Below are 5,774 nucleotides of genomic sequence, written 5' to 3'. Positions count from 1 at the left end.
GTATGTACACTTTAAGCCATAATATACATATTATAATATAGTATACTGACTGAGGTCTGTATCAAGCCTCATTAAGACCCACCGAGATCAGATATCCTTGTTTATACGGGTATCAAATCGACTCGACATCATATTAATAACGATATATGATACAAATGTAAGACTGACAACAAGAATAGTTTGTAAAGGATTTATTGACGTTAGAATTATTAACAAAGCACTTATATACTAATAACGGAATGGCTTATCTAAAGCCAGTTGAGTAGCACTTTAAATGTTTTGGCTCTATGAAACCTGATGTACTTTATGATTATGTTTTCTTCAAGTTTGTATCTTCTTGGTCTTATGCACTTATTGTAAGTCGCTTTAGATAAACGTGTCAGGTAAATGCAATGTCATGTAATGTAATTGACGTGAGTGTTTTGAACACTGTTATTTTATTTTTGATTCTCTGGGAAGTATCGTGTTGATCCGTGGCGCACTCATAACGTGCAGGGCTGGAGTGACTTTCGCTGTTGGGACTCGGGTTTGAGTCCAGCATGAACCTTTTTGTTATTTTCATGTCGATGGACACTGAATATTATGTAGTTGGAATAGAAGATTCCTAATATTGTTTGCCGAGACCAAGATTAATGACCCATCAGCATTTTCAAGTCTAAATATCCCTGCACACGCAGCAATGACATTTCTGCTGCTATCTTTGCAAAACGAGTTAACAGTCACATGTGATCTGGATGAGTGCTGCAGAATGCCGTTTTTATAAGGGATGTATGTGTGTGTCTTTCATATTAAACATGATCGCTGGTAGATAGCCACAGAAGATGTACACAGTTTAATCTGGGCGGATCCCATTTTCCCATGGGCGAATCACAGTTTACCTGAGAGGGTCACAGTTTAACACAGCTGAAAACTTCTCCACGCTGCTTTCAAACTCTGAGTAAACAACGTACGCTTCACTGGGAGGCTGTCTGAAGGTGTACACAGGTCTCAGATGGACTTGGTATCACATTAGGAACGATATTCAGTGATAATTCGGGCAACAATAGCTGGTTTTAAGGATTTATTCGAGCGGATCACAGCTTAACACAGCTGAAGACTTCTCCACGCTGCTTTCAAACTGTGAGTAAACAACGTGTGCTTCACTGGGAGGCTGTCTGAAGGTGTACACAGGTCTCAGATGGACTTGGTATCACATTAAGAACGATATTCAGTAATAAGTCTGACAACAATAGCTGGTTTAAATGATTTATTGGAGCTCGCAATGTTTTGAACAGACATGCCCATGTCAACTCGTTTTTCTTTTTGTAGTCCTCGCTGTTCGCGTCCGGACATCGCCATCGTAACCACAACCTCACACACTGGTACTGAATGTGCATCAAAGTGTTCCTATCCAGCCAAATATACCAAAAGATGTATGTAAACGACAGAAGAAGCGATCGAAATGTGTATTTCAGTCGAAGGCCACGCCTCCACATCTGTCAACCAGTTGATCGGGGAACCAGTTAAACCGGAACACCGGAGCAGCACTTCAGAAGCAGCACTGCGACCAAAAGTCACTGAACTAGCAGCCAGGAAAGAGCAACAAACAACTTAGTAAGATACATAAAGAAAAAGTACATCTGTTTACAGGTGGCGCTAGACTTTTTCGCTGGATCTTAACATTTCCGTCAAAATCCATTATTACCCGTCGGTCTGTACAAGGGGGGGGGGGGGGAACTGTAGCGCTGTGGCGCCGTGTTATGCATGTCCAATGCACCTCGCGGGAGCGCGCACACTCCGCACAGCGTAAAGCAAAAACTGACAGAAGAATATTCGGTGTACTGGTTTACAGTACTGTTTCACATGGGTGTTGTTCAGAGATCTATCCATAGATTTAGTTCCTAATTTTGCTCTCAAAGTGCACCAGATTGATGCATTTAACTTCAACATGTAAAAATAATCTTAAACATAATTCACATTCGGCATAGAATTACCCTAATTTAGTCTAGCAATTAAAATAATAGGTTCTAGCCCAAATTATATTGCACTTGGAGTTGGCATGCTACTTCAGATTAACCTAACCATGTCTGTTATTCACAGGTGCCCTGGGAACAAACCATAGACTTGACATTGCTGGCAGCAGGGCAACCTCTTCTTACTGGTGGTAAGTAATCAGCATCTTTTTTTGTTTTTGTTATCAAGTTTGAAGTTTGTGCACATTGTAATCTTAAGAACTGCTTGACTTTGCTTGATTTACATCAGTAAATTACTAAAACATATAGGCGCATATAGGCTATGTTATGGTGGTTGCCATAACATATAATACAAATATTGTCTTTGATTTTCAGATTACAACAGTACATGTGGAACTGCAAAGATTGTGGTACGTCAGTGTCTTCTAGGTTCCTGTTGTTGAAGCATTTCAAACTAAGACATGGCCATTATGGTCGTAATTTTTTCGATATCCATGCGCCTATGCCACTTGTCCATGCACATTTAAGACTTGGAACAATCTTTTAAGTCACATTTACAGAGTCCATGCCAAACAAACATCACAGCAGCGTATAGAATTGTCGACATTTCACTGTCAGTTGTGCGCATGTAATTTAATTGCAACAGAGAAAGAATATTTCATTCATATAAATACACATTTGAGGAGGAATGAAACAGTGACATGTATGTTTCTAGGTTGTCCATTCCAAACAAATATTCTTGGTACATTCAATTTGCATAAGTATAGGAAACATAACCCCCATACTCTAAAGGACTTAAAAACTGGTGTTGTTACTGGTGGGCTGCCAGAATTTGCTGAGATTCTTCAAATGTGTATTGTTAAGGACCAGTTGAGCTTCATTGTAAGGGTGTTATGTGCATGGTATAGGGACCATTTTAGAGCTTTTCAGTTGACCCCATCACCCAGTAAAGAGGTTGCCCTGATCGAGCTTGCAGAATTGGCGGACACATATCCACTTGCTGACTACATGGTTGGAGGGATCCGAATGGTAACCCTAAAAAGGCACATAATCGTCTGAGCTGTTATTAACAAATTAACAAATTACTTATACACATATGGATTTCCTGCAAGTACTGAGCCATGTCTTCATTACACTCTCTGAAACGTTTTTTTCTTTCTCTTCAGGGTGAATGATGGCTGGACCTGTGACACTGCGTGTTGTCTTTGAAGAGAATGATGCAAGAAAACTTATCCTCCAGTCAGGAATGCCGGCTTCTCTTGAAGATCTGACTATTGAGATCAAGACATTCTTTGGGTTGGATGATGTTGAATTTAGGATCCAGTACATGGATGTTGACTTTGACATCCAGTATGTTAACCTAACATCAACGAGTGAAATCAAAGACAAAAGTACTTTAAGACTGATCACTGTTCAAGCCCCGGTCCTCATATTCCAGCCATGTCCCTCAACTTCATATCCGGAATTAAATGACCCCTCCGTTTCATCAGGTGACACCAATGATACAGTAATACTGTCATCCTCTCCCGAGTCAAGATCATGCACCTGGCCGGATATATTTGTTATCCCCTCGTTTTCATTTGATACGGAGATGCAGCTTGAAAAAGGAAACCAAGATTTACAAGCAAATGGCACGCCACTTATTCCTGGCCCTAAGATGAAATCAGTCATTCTTGAAGGCCTATCAGAGAAAATGTTCAAGTACACAGCGTACCCCAACAATGTACAGATAAGCAATGTAGCTGAAGCTTTGGTCAAGACCCATCCATGTTTGACAGAGCGAGGGTCCACAACAGGCTTTGAAGGTTGGAAGCAGAGCTTGAAGTACAAGATGGCAAACTTCCGTTCAAGGCTTGGCAAACTCGGCTGCCCTGAAATCTGTGTCAACTCCCTCAAGCACAAATCGCAAGACCAGGGCAAGGCAGCCTTAAATGTGAAGAAACCAAAGAAGGCTGAAGTGAATTACTGTCCACTGCTTCCGAGAGGGGAAACAAAAGAAAGCCTTGAAAATGAAAGTCTTGCACTGCTGAGTGAGGTACAGAAGAGAAACAACCAGGTGGTTGTGAAGGAAAAAATGGAGAGGACCTTCTCATACCGACGACAAGAGGTTGTCCAGGACAAGCCACTGGTTGCAGATTTTAAAAGCAGATGGCCGGCTCTGTTTGAAATGAATGAAGTAAGTAATATGCTATTACATTTTGCACCATATGTTAATATTTTGACACTGGACATTTTGATTAAATGAGAGTGGTTAACCAATTTTACTTTGTAAACTTTGTTGCCATCTTCATGTGTTTTCAGATCAACAGGGAGTTCATGCGAATTACCACTGTCCCTCTGACATCAAAATTCCTATCTCAACTTGATGAGTGCTCTGACCAGCTGGTAAAAGTCTTCATCAACAAAGGAGGTGCTGCAGGAAAAGAAATCAGAAGCACCATTGCAGTCATGGATAGGGTAAATTATGCTGCTTTATTAATCTATCAAACTTAATCTTTACAGTCAGAACAGCACAATTTCCTATGGATTTTATTTGTCATGTGGTATGGGTTGTAGTATTAGTGAAATAGTGTAAGAGCCATGCTCCATTCATTTGTCTGTGTTGTGCAATGTCAGAGGTTCTGTTGAGGTCAGACTGGGGAACACAGGCAGGCAGGACACGGCACTCTATGGATGGGGTTTAATGAGAGATCCGGGACAGGTGGCTAAGGCGGTGGGGCAGGCAGGCTGGTTGATAGGGGGGGGGGGGGGCAGGTAGGGGAGCAGGTAGGCTGGCAGGCAGGAACCAGAGGTGGCAGGCAGAGATCACTATTAGTAACCAGGTCACAGATACACAAAATATAAAAGAGCCAGCGCAACTAAAGTGAGAGTAGCAAACTACAATCTGGCGAGGAGTGGTTGAAAAGCCAGGGTTGATACTGCATGGTGGTGATAAGAGAGATGATGGACCACTGATGGATGCATCAACTGGAGCCTGCAGCCACGCCCACTCATCGAGACAGCCAGAGGGGAGAGCTAGGTGTAGGGTTCAACACTAATCAATTGATCTATCTATTCTTCCTTTTTGCAGAGTGATGACATTGAAGTAAGACGGGAGTGCATCCTCAAATGTCTCTGTACATACCTCCATGAGGACAGTGGAAAACTTGTTATTTGGTAAGTCATTTTAATCTTATTTTGAATTCATTACCTTGGCGGAGAGTAATATTTCCGGTCGCATGTATGGATTTGTCTGTTAGTCTGCAGGATTACACAAAAAGTACCAGACCAATTTTCATGAAACTCAGTGGAAGGGTGTAGCATGGGTTAAGGAAGAACCCATTTTTGGAGCGGATCCGAATCACAGGGCAGATCCCCAAATTAAAACAAAACAGCTCCCTGTGTGGGGGCACTAGAGACACAAGGTTAAGCCTGGGGTGTGTGTGGGGGGAGAGCACGGAGTGCACCGAACCACTGGCTGCGACACGAGGAGGGCGCCACAGAGGCCGGTGGGAGGGGGGTTGAAACGGCCATATCTTAACGTGGGAAGGTCACATACACGGGCATAAAGCTCTTGACCTAACAAATGCAGTAATACCAAACATGTCCTGCTCGCACGCACGCGCACAGAGCCACAAATGCATTCATGCTCTCTGCCCCATTTCTAGTTTAAATTATTGTGGTGACCATGAAAAAGGAGTCATCAGTAAAATAAAATGGTTTATTAAACAACAAAACTAAAATAGACACGACACCGAAACACTCTCGAATACACAGACTGGGAAGCGCAGTAAATAGACACACGAGGGAGCGACAGACAGAACAAGAAATATGGTCCTTTTT

At 42.2% G+C, this 5,774-nt stretch overlaps 1 long non-coding RNA gene across 1 annotated transcript; it reads left to right on the top strand.

The window, feature by feature from the left end:
• The first annotated feature begins 4,047 nt into the window (after positions 1-4,047).
• On the top strand, positions 4,048-5,256 carry LOC139435154 (uncharacterized). The gene is made up of 3 exons (XR_011644415.1): positions 4,048-4,128; positions 4,254-4,409; positions 5,023-5,256. It is a non-coding gene; the product is annotated as an uncharacterized lncRNA (long non-coding RNA).
• The last annotated feature ends 518 nt before the right edge of the window (positions 5,257-5,774 follow it).

This window comes from Pseudochaenichthys georgianus, chromosome 14, assembly GCF_902827115.2.
Source record: "Pseudochaenichthys georgianus chromosome 14, fPseGeo1.2, whole genome shotgun sequence".
Lineage (NCBI taxonomy): Eukaryota > Metazoa > Chordata > Actinopteri > Perciformes > Channichthyidae > Pseudochaenichthys > Pseudochaenichthys georgianus.
The sequence above is the reverse complement of the archived record's forward strand: the minus strand, read 5'-3'. Positions and strand labels throughout refer to the sequence as shown.